This window comes from Myotis lucifugus, unplaced genomic scaffold (assembly GCF_000147115.1).
Source record: "Myotis lucifugus unplaced genomic scaffold, Myoluc2.0 scaffold_37, whole genome shotgun sequence".
Classification (NCBI taxonomy): Eukaryota; Metazoa; Chordata; class Mammalia; order Chiroptera; family Vespertilionidae; genus Myotis; species Myotis lucifugus.
In genome coordinates this window covers 2,347,305-2,357,471 of record NW_005871085.1, presented here as the reverse complement: position 1 = coordinate 2,357,471, position 10,167 = coordinate 2,347,305, and the positions used below count along the sequence as shown (strand labels likewise).

Below are 10,167 nucleotides of genomic sequence, written 5' to 3'. Positions count from 1 at the left end.
TGCTATGTGTTTTAACCAAGGTCACCTCTCCGAGAAAGGTTGTTTCCCCAGGTAGGGATTTTTCCCTGAAGTTAGGGAGGAAATAAAACCCCTTAACTAAGTGCCAGGCGGGTAGTTAATCACTTTAACTACTAACTACGAACAATCACGCTTAAGCTACATAATCTTTACTCCCTGGAATGGAGATAAGAAATGCCCTAATCTTTGGAATAGCAATTGATAGGATTAAAATCAACTGGTATAAATACAGATGTAACAAGACAACAGAAGACAGAACCTAGACACAGAACCTAGAGACAGAAGCCCGTTAGTGCTCCTGCCGAGAGTCCCGCAGTCGTCATGTCCCGCTACCTGCGTCCCCCAAACACGTCTCTGTTCGTAAGGAATGTGGCCAACGATACCCGGTCTGAAGATTTACGACGTGAATTTGGTCGTTATGGTCCTATAGTTGATGTGTATGTTCCACTTGATTTCTACACTCGCCGTCCAAGAGGATTTGCTTATGTTCAATTTGAAGATGTTCGTGATGCCGAAGATGCTTTACATAATTTGGACCGAAAATGGATTTGTGGTCGCCAAATTGAAATACAGTTTGCACAGGGAGATCGGAAGACTCCAAATCAGATGAAAGCCAAGGAAGGGAGGAATGTATACAGTTCTTCACGTTATGATGATTATGACAGATACAGGCGTTCTAGAAGCCGAAGTTATGAAAGAAGGAGATCAAGAAGTCGGTCCTTTGATTACAACTATAGAAGATCCTATAGTCCTAGAAACAGTAGACCGACCGGAAGACCACGGCGTAGCAGAAGCCATTCCGACAATGATAGATTCAAACACCGAAATCGATCTTTTTCAAGATCTAAATCCAATTCAAGATCACGGTCCAAGTCCCAGCCCAAGAAAGAAATGAAGGCTAAATCACATTCTAGGTCTGCATCTCACACCAAAACTAGAGGCACCTCTAAAACAGATTCCAAAACACATTATAAGTCTGGCTCAAGATATGAAAAGGAACCAAGGAAAAAAGAACCACCTAGATCCAGATCTCAGTCAAGATCACAGTCTAGGTCTAGGTCAAAATCTAGATCCCAAGTCCAGTGGCCACTGATAGTATAAACCATGATATTTTTAGGCATGTATCATTCATTTACTCATAGTTTGGTTTACTTAAATTATCAGGAATACAATGTTGCAATGATGCTTACAAAACATTTGTCAGTTTTCCCTGTACCAGGCAATGATTATAATTAAAGTGATATGCTGTTGAGAAGCCACTCTTAAGAGTCCAGTTTGTTTAATGTTATGGGCAGCTACCAATTTGTGGTGTCTCTGTATATTTTTGTAAAGATTCTCATTTTTTATGCTTGAAGTATTGGTGAAAAGATGTTGGTTGACCATAATTTGCAACATTGTCTTATTAAAAATAAACTCTTATATCCATATTTGGTAGACTTGTTAACCTAGAAATATAGCTTGCTAATAAGATAGAATGATACAAAAGTGAAGTTGTAGCCACAGTACACTGAGTGATCAGACACATTTAGGTTCAGGGTGGATCTTTTTCTCTTGTTAAGATGTCTAGGCCCGTGAAAATAGTTAATTTATGACACAGTGTGGAGTAGTTCTTTTCTTAACCCCACCTTCTTAGGGAATGATGCAACGGGTTAAGTAGCATTTCCAGGGAGATTGAGTTTTTTATTGAAACATGGAGCCTTCACTGCTTTTTTTCTGGTTTCTAAGAAGATTTGAAATATACAAACATCAGAAAAACTCACCTTAAAATTTGAACAGGTCAATGATGACAAATTTGAGGTGGAAATGATGCTCTTATGTAGTTAAGTTACTCTAAACTTGAAAGAACATTGTTGACCATAATAGCTTAGTTTTGGCTGCTGTTAAAAGCAAGTAAATTGTTTCACCGGAAGTTTGTGTACATAGTGTAAAAGAACTGAATTTTGATGCTTATAGCACTAGGTGTGTGTGCATTTGTATCAAAATTTGCCTACCTCTTTATGAAGGAGGCTTGTTCTTCACATCTGTTTATTGAATGTGAGGCAAATTGAAAGACAACACTCCCATTCTAGGTGATTCTGTGGTGCCATGAAAAAGAATTGACTTTAAGTACAAGTCACATCTTTGAGTCTTTGATTATTGATGTAGTACCTGACTAAAAATGAGGGAAAAATTCCCTTAACCATTTATAATTTCTAGCATTTCTCTGAGAGATCGTTTTAGGGACAATAAAAGTTACTTGAGGTGTCCACTCTCATTTCAGAATAAAAGCTAGCATCTTTAACATTTTTAGATTGCTTGCTTGCCAGGTTATAAGAAATATTGTGGGAAAACGACTCCTTTTAGAGGATTGCTTTTTTCAATTTTGCTTTTAGTAATCTAGGCCTTGCCTGTAAAGAACAAAAGGTGGTTTTTAAATACTGTTTGTGGAATGTGTTTAAAGGGTTGATTCTAGAACCTTTGTATATTTGATAGTATTTCTAACTCATTTCTTTACTGTTTTGCAGTTAATGTTCATGTTCTGCTATGCAATCATTTATTTATATGCACGTTTCTTTAATTTTTTAGATTTTCCTGGATGTATAGTTTAAACAACAAAAAGTCTATTTAAAACTGTAGCAGTAGTTTGCAGTTCTAGCAAAGAGGAAAGTTGTGGGGTTAAACTGTATTTTCTTTCTTATAGAAGCTTCTAAAAGGGTATTTTTATATGTTCTTTTTAACTAATATTGTGTACAACCTTTAAAACATCAATGTTTGGATCAAAATAAGACCCAGTTTATTTTCTGCTTGCTGTAAATGAAGCAAACATGCTATAATAAAAACAAAAATGAAGGAAATAATGATTAACTGGAAAAAAAAAAAAAAAGAACCTAGAGACAGAACCTAGCAAGAAAACATGGCAAGAGAACCTGACTAGAACCTGGCGACAGAACCTGACTGGAGATCCGACATAGAACCTGGCTGGAGAACCTAGCGAGAGAACATGGCTACAGAACTTGGCTAGAGATCCTGACCAGAACTTGGCTGGAGATCCTGGCTAGAGGTCCTGGCTAGGCTGCTGATCAACTGAACGCTGTCTCCATGTCATTCCTTCTTCGCCGACTCCATCCACACCTTTGGGGACCCCTGGACCTGCTGGGGTCGGACCCCAGCAGGAATGGGGGTCTTTTCTACCTTCTTCATTGCTGTCTCCAGCTCCTAGAACAGGTGCTCAATAGATACTAATTGAATGAATGAAGCAAGTTAGTGAAAGAATGAGTGAATGAATTTACTGAAACTCACTCAGGGCTAGGCCTGAGCTGGCTCCTGGATCCTGCAGAAGATATGGTTCTTGACCCCTGATATCTCACCATCTAATACACAGGTTTGTACTGAACCTCCTGAACCAGATAGTGGAGTGGTTAATAGCATGGGCCATGAAGCCAGACAGCGTGGGATCAAATCATGGCTCTGGTCCATAACGGCTGTGGTCTGTAACACACTCAGGAAGATTTTTTAGAGGAACTTATTACATGCTCAGTAAATGCTAGTCATTAGAGCTATTTTATAGATGAGAGAACTGAGGCTCAGGCGGCGAAATGATCCGTACCGTGTAACACAGCTAGTAGGTGGCAGGACCAAGAACTATAGCCATGTCTGACTAGCATCATTGTCCCCATCCCCCCATCCCCCCCCCGCCCCCCCCCCACACACACACACTTGCCCTCTCACCATCCTGCTCTGGAGGCCTGGGCTCCAGCCCTGAGCCTGTGGGCTTACATGGGTGGCAGCAAAACAGAGTGGGCAGGAGCTGGGCTGTTGGTGTAGATGGTCCTGATCCAAATCTGAACCTGGCGAGATGCGGGACAAGGCTCCGTATTGGAAAAATGGGGACTATAGAAGTTTCTGCCTCCCAGACAACAGATGGCAGCTGTCAGGACAGCGCCTGGCAAAGGGTGGGCGGGTGGTAAATCCTTGTTGACTGAATGCATTGCCGACTTGGTGTAAGGGTGGAATGATGAGGCTGGTCTGTCAGCTATGATAATCAGTTCTAAAATTCCATAACGGAGGACCAGATGCAGGACTCTATAAGGCAGCACCTGTGTGGATAAAAATTCAGAGCTGGGAGGAACAACAGCAGTTGTTTTGTAGAGACATGAGGTAGCCAAGGCCCAGAGGGGGCCTGAGCTGGCCAGTCACCCAGCGGGTTGGTGGTAGAGAGCTCCAGGGTTTAGGTCCTGCACCTGGCTCTGTAGGGTTGTAAGATGAAATGCACATGTATATACAAAGTGCTAGCACGGTGGCTGGAGCAGGGTAAGTCTACAATAAATGTCAGTGTCCCCCTTTCTTCATATTCATTCCCCACATGGACATAGGAAGCAACCTCCTACCCCTCATCTGCGGTTGGGTCACCACCCGGCTTAAAAATCTCTTACTTCTCCATTGGCATCTAAGGCACCCTAAGCCATTTCACCCGCCTGCTTTTCTGCCACCTCTTCATAACTAATGTGCTGTCAAGTTAATAAACGAGTCTACAGCCCTTTTTGGAAATGCTGCACATATAACCTTGTCTTGCAGACCAATGCACTTTAACATATTCAGGGTTCTGAGAACGCCTGCAGGAAAGAAATCTGTTTCACCTTGTTCAATCCAGAATTTTCCAAGTGAGTTAGACTGTGGAGCCCTATTAGCCTCCCACAGAACATGCTTTTGTTTCCTGAACACCCTCGGCAATTTCCTGCCTGCCTGCTCTGGGTAGGTTAGTATTACTTCCCATAAAGCCCTTCCTCCCAGCACATGTTTACTCACCCAGAGGCCCCGACAGGAGACCTCTCCTTGGTCTGGTGGAGTGAGCCCCTCCTCTGGGCTTTCTCAGATCTGTGCACAGACGCCTACCCTCCCTCTCCCACCCTGGCACTTTGGATATCCCTGCCAGGCTGCCAGCTCCCACCCTCCCTCCCAGTGTCCACCTCCCTGCTTCCTTTTCCCCTGCCCATGAACTATCTGTTCTCAGAAAGTCATCAAAAAGCATCTCCTCTAAGAACCTTTTCTATATGCCCTAGGCAAAAAAAATTCTCTTAAATAAAGAGCTTCCCAGACAAGAAAAAGCTAAAAGAGTTTGTTGAAACCACTATTTCAATAAATGTTAAAGGGTTTTCTTTAAGAAGAAGAAGAAAAAAAAACAGCACCAGAGGGACATAGTATAAGGAATAAAATGGCAATAAACATGTACCTATCAATAGTCACTTTAGATGTACTAGTAAATGGCTTAAATGCTCCAATAAAAAGACATAGAGTAGCTGAATAGATACTGCACATGGGCCTATATATATTCTTTATACAAGAGACCCATCTCAGTACAAAAGACACACAGACTAAAGGTAAAGGGATGCAAAAAGATATTTCATGCAAACGGAAATGAAAAAAACTGGAATAGCAATACTTATAACTGACAAAATAGATTTTTAAGACAAAGGCTACTAGTATAAGAAGAGACAAAGAAGAACACTACATAATGATAAGGGGATCATTCCAACAAGAGGATATAACCCGTAAGCATTTATGTACCCAACATAGGAGCACCTAAATACATAAAGCAAATTTTGATGGACATAAAGGGAGAGACTGACAGTAATACAGTCATAGTAGGGGATTTTAACATCCCATTGACATCAAATGGATAGATCTTCCAAACAGAAAATTAACAAGGAAATAATGGCCTTAAATGACACACTAGACCAGATGGATTTAATTGATATCTTCAGAGCATTTCACCTCAAAGCAGCAAAATAGACATTCTTTTCAAGTGCACATAGAACATTTTCTCAGATATACCACATGTTAGGACACAAAACAAGTCTCAATAAATTTAAGAAGATTGAAGTCATATCAAGCATCTTCTCTGACCATCTATCCTAATAAAAGGGTAATATGCTAATTAGACCAGAAGACCTTCCGGACATCCTTCTGGACAAAGCCATGGTGGCAGGGTCAAGGCAGAGGTGGTTAGGGGTGATCAGGCCGGCGGGGGCAGAGGGGGCAGTTGGGAGTGATCAGGCCGGCGGGGAGGGGGGCAGTTGGGGGGAGGCAGGCCAGCAGGCAGAGTGTAGGGGCGATCAGGCAGGCAGGCAGGTGAGTGGTTAGGAGCCAGTGGTCCCGGATTGCGAGAGGGCTGTCCAACTGCCGGTTTAGGCCCGATCCCTGTGGACAGTCGGACATACCCCGAGGGATCCCAGATTGGAGAGGGTGCAGGCTGGGCTGAGGGACACCTCCCCCCTGCTGTGCATGAATTTTGTGCACTGGGCCACTAGTAATGGTATCAAACTATAAATCAATCACAAGAAAAAAACTGGGAAAAAAGTGGAAGCTAAATAACATGTTATTAAACAATGAATGGGTTAACAATGAGATTAAGGAAAAAATCAAAGATATCTTGAAACAAATGTAAATGAGAACACAACAACCCAAAACCTATAGGACACAGTGAAAGCAATTATAAGAGGAAAATTCATAGCATTACAGACCTATCTCTAGAAACAAGAAAAATCTCAAATAAACAATCTGATTTTACTCTTAAAGGAACTGGAAAAAAGAACAAAAAACAAAGCCCAAAGTGAGTAGAAGAAAGGAAATAATAAAGATCAGAGCAGAAATAAATGAAATAGAGTCTAAAAAAACAATACAAAAGATCAATAAAACCAAGAGCTGGTTCTTTGAAAAGGTAAACAAGACTGACAAACCTTTAACCAGACTCATCAAGAAAAAAGAGACAGGTCACAAATAAATAAAATCAGAAATGAAAGAGAAGTAACAACTGGCACCACAGAAATACAAAAGACTGTATAAAAAATATTGCAAACTATATGCCAACAAATTGGACAATCTGGACAAAATGGATAAATCTCTAGAAACATACAATCTTCCAAAACTAACTCAGGAAGAATCAGAAAACCTGTATAGACCAATTACAACTAATGGAATTAAAGCAGTAATCCAAAAACTCCCAACAAACAAAAGTCCTACAGCCGATAGCTTCGCAGGTGAATTTTATCAAACATTCAAAGAACTAACACCTAACCTTCTCAAACTATTCCAAAAAATTCAAGAGGAGGGAAGACTCCCATGCTCATTTTACAAGGCCAACATTATCATAATTCCAAAACCAGATGAAGATACTACAAAGAAAAAAAATTATAGCCAATATTCTTGATGAACATAGACACTAAAATTCTCCTGATCACTGACAATGTTTTACATATCTTCACACTTATCAGCTGTATGTGTTTCTTCCTCTCTAAAATATTGTGCTTATATTTTTTGTCCACTTTTCTTTCATTTTCAAAAGCTTTCTTTCTTACTGATTTATAGACATTCTTTATATACTCTCTTAAATTTTTATTTATTGATTTTAGAGAAAGACAGGAAGAGTGGGGGAAGGAAACAGACACACACAGAGAGAGAAACATCAATTTGTTGTTCCACTTATTTATACATTAATTGGTTGATTCTTGTATGTGCCCTGACCAGAGATCAAACCTGCAACTTTGGTATATCATGACAATGCTCTAACCAACTGAGCTACCCAGCTGGGGCCTACATTCTTCATATTAATTCTTCATTGCTTATGTGTATTGAGATTTTTTTCCCCTCCTACTTCATTGTTTGTCTTTTTACTTTCTTTAAGGTGTTATTTTGTTGAACATAAGTTCTTAATTATAATACAGTCAAGTTTATCAACCTTTAATTTTATAGTAAACTAGAGGCCCAGTGCACGAATTCATGCATAGATGGGATCCCTCAGCCTGGCCGGCGATCGAGGTCTATGGGGTGGGGGGGGGGGGTGGGGAATGTGGGATGGCTGGCAAGGGGGAGGGGCCACAGGAGGTTGGCTATGGGAGCACACTGACCACCAGGGGGCAGCTCCTGTGTTGAGCATCTGCCCCCTGGTGATCAGTGCATGTCATAGTGACTGGTCAAATGGTCGTTATGGTCGTAATGGTTGCTTAGGCTTTTATATATATAGACTAGAGGCCCGGTGCACAAATTTGTGCATGGGTGGGGTCCCTCAGCCTGGCTGGCGGTCGAGGCCTATTGGGGGGCCGGCTGGCCAGGGCTAGGGTCCGTGAGAGGTTGGCTGTGGGAGCACACTGATCACCAGGGAGCAGCTCCTGCATTGAGCGTCTGCCCCTGGTGGTCAGTGCACATCATAGTGACTAGATGACTGGTCGTTCCAGTCGTTTGGTCGGAACAGTTGCTTAGACTTTTATATCTATAGATGTCTTTGGGGCCTTATTTAAGAAATCTTTCTCTATTCCAACCCCCAAACGATATTTACCTATATTTTCTACTAAGCATTTTAATGTTTTATTTTTGAAATTTAAGTCCATAATTCATATAGAGCTGATCTTTGTATATGTTGTGAAGTAATTTTTCCCAGCTCTATTACTTGGACATCTTTTCTTTCTTCACCATGATATACCACCTTTGCTATGTGCATGTGTGGGTCTACCTCTGGGTGTCGCTATTCCTTCTCCTGGGTCAATTTGTTTGTCCCGAGGTCAATATGACACTGTCTTTATAGGGCAGCTTCATAGTGAGTCCTCGTTTCTGGTGGGGCAAGTCCCTCCTCCTTGCTCTTCTTAGAAGTACCTGGTACACAGCAGGGCACTAGCTCTGCTCTTTCTAAATGAGTGGCTTTAGGCATATCAATTTCCCTTTTGAATCTTGGGTTTCTGTGTATAAACCAAGGGTTCTATGACGCTACCTAATAAAGGTGATCTGAGGATCAGGTAAAACTAAATATGAGAAAATATCTCAGCACACTGCCTGTTTGTTGACCTTGAGTGTTCATGAGATGGAGTCCAGAGAAGTTAACTGACATGCTCAAGGTCACACAACTAGATTGACCCCATGCTGCCTTCTCCATTGCCAGGATTCAAAGATAATTTCTAGATAAGTTAGTCTCAGTTTTTTAAAAATATATTTTTGTCCTCTCTCTTAAAAAAAAAAAATCAATTTCCGAAAGCTCATGGCATACCATAGTTCCCAATGACCCCATCTGCTTTGGCTCTTTCTTATCTGATGGGAACTGAGTGGCTTGGATAAGGGTCCCTCAACAATGTTGGAGAGGAAGCCAGGTTTATTTAAAATCCAACTTCTTTTGGCCCTGTTACCACTAGCCTTGACTGAACCATGGCTCAGGGGCATCTGAAAGCAACCAGGTCTGGGCATGGGTTCTAGGAGAGTCCCTGACTGACAGTGAACTGCCCTTGGAACTCAGGAATTGTGGAGCTGCAGTGGCCTTGAGGATTAATCGCTAAAACCCGTCCGTATTGTTCCCACTGTCTCTAGCATGGAGTGGGTGCTCAGTAAATATTTGTTGAATAAGAAAATGCACATGTTCAGAGAGATGAAGAGTCACATTGAGTTGACAGTTTGACCACATTCTAAAGACTTAAAGCCAGATAAAAAGTGTGTCGTTTACTGACAAATTTGGTAAAGTCTTGCAGAGAGAAAGGTTTGAAAAAGTTATTAGTGTATTAAAAGTTACAATAATTAAAGTGTATAACTGGCTCAAAAACTGATAAAGGGATAAATGGAGTAAAATAAAATCCACAAATAGACCTAAGGATATAAGGAAATTTGGTGTATAATAAGGGTAGCATTTCACATATGTGAGGGGAAAAGACATATTAGGAGAATTGATGGGCCCTGTGGAAAAAGAATCTAGCTGTGTCCCTAACTCATTGCATACTACTCATGAAAATAAATTCCAGATGGATCAAATATGTATAGATTTTTAAAAAACATAAAAATACCAGAAGAAAATATCAGAGAATATTTGTTTCCATAATCATGGAGTGGAGAAAAATATTTTTAAAACATGACACAAATCCCAGAAGTTATCAAGGAAAAAATGAACAGATCTGACTACATACATATTTTAAAACTTCTATAGGGAAAAAATAACCATACACATAAAGCAAATGTCAAACACAAAACTGAAGAAAATATTGAGTTCCTTTCCATATGACAAATGAGGGCTAAGAAACTGATATGCAAAGAACTCACACAAATCAACTTTTAAAAAAAAAAAAAGACAAAGGGAGAAAGGTAAGAAAGAAAAATATGAGTAGGAAAAATATGCAAATAACATGGGAATATACATTTTAC

At 40.6% G+C, this 10,167-nt stretch overlaps 1 pseudogene across 1 annotated transcript; it reads left to right on the top strand.

Moving 5' to 3' along the window:
- Positions 1-309: 309 nt before the first annotated feature.
- On the top strand, positions 310-1,119 carry LOC102435507 (annotated as a pseudogene). Its single transcript, XR_001347952.2, has one exon. The product of XR_001347952.2 is annotated as a serine/arginine-rich splicing factor 10 pseudogene (transcript).
- Positions 1,120-10,167: the final 9,048 nt, after the last annotated feature.